The 992-nt window shown below is 41.9% G+C and overlaps 1 non-coding gene across 1 annotated transcript; it reads left to right on the top strand.

Annotated features, from left to right (window-relative positions):
- The first annotated feature begins 487 nt into the window (after positions 1-487).
- On the top strand, positions 488-560 carry TRNAT-CGU (transfer RNA threonine (anticodon CGU)). The gene has a single exon. It is a non-coding gene; the product is annotated as a tRNA-Thr (tRNA).
- The last annotated feature ends 432 nt before the right edge of the window (positions 561-992 follow it).

The following is a 992-nucleotide window of genomic DNA, read 5'->3' as shown; positions in this document are numbered from 1 at the left end:
TAATTAATATTTAATATTCGAGGAGAAAAATTCGCTACGGCGCCGGGGATCGAACCCGGGTCCTTGGTTCTACGTACCAAGCGCTCTGACCACTGAGCTACGCCGAATTCAATCCACAGCACCGGACCGAATCCTCCTCCTTCAATGTTTCCCTTTGTGGCCTGACTCCAAGTTAGGACCCGGGTTCGATCCCCGGCGCCGTAGCGAATTTTTCTTCTCAAATATGAATTGTCAATATTACAGATATTATTCTGTAGGACAAATTAATAAATCTATAATATTCTCATAGCTGCAGTGCATATGTCTGTACAGATTACTGTGCACTTAACTGCGGAATCCCGGCCAAACAAGTCGCTCAACTGAGTGCGCTCCTACTATAATGGCAGTTGACATTGGACATATACGTCAACATATATGCCTAACTTGGAGTCCGGCCACAAAGGGAAACATTGAAGGAGGGGGATTCGGTCCGGTTCTGTGGATTGAATTCGGCGTAGCTCAGTGGTCAGAGCGCTTGGTACGTAGAACCAAGAACCCGGGTTCGATCCCCGGCGCCGTAGCGAATTTTTCTCCTCAAATTTTAATTGTCAATATTACAGATATTATTCTGTAGGATTAATTTTTTCCTGAATTTTCAAGAAAAACGGATACTAACAGTCAGTTTAGTCGACATTCCGCATGATCTTGTTTGGACATCCTGTAGTGCTCTTCACTGTTGCGTGTTTCCAGACTCCGGTCGTCCATTTCCTGCCCTTTAAAACAACTTTAATCAAATTTCACTTGGTTGTGCATCTGAAATTCTTTCTCGGTAAAGTAAGGTTGACTTGCTCCTATAAATATGCAGCAAGAACATAAGTCTAGACTTTAATACAACGTTATTATTCCTGAATTTTCTAATTGAGGACCGTTTTTGCAAAACTTGCAAAATTGAGATTTTGTTGGATTCGATAACATAAGACAGGCCTCTACATGATGCTAAAAAGTAAAATTGA

The sequence above is a fragment of the Periplaneta americana genome, chromosome 9, assembly GCF_040183065.1.
Source record: "Periplaneta americana isolate PAMFEO1 chromosome 9, P.americana_PAMFEO1_priV1, whole genome shotgun sequence".
NCBI lineage: Eukaryota > Metazoa > Arthropoda > Insecta > Blattodea > Blattidae > Periplaneta > Periplaneta americana.
Note: the sequence above shows the minus strand (reverse complement) of the source record. Positions and strands in the feature narration are given on the sequence as shown.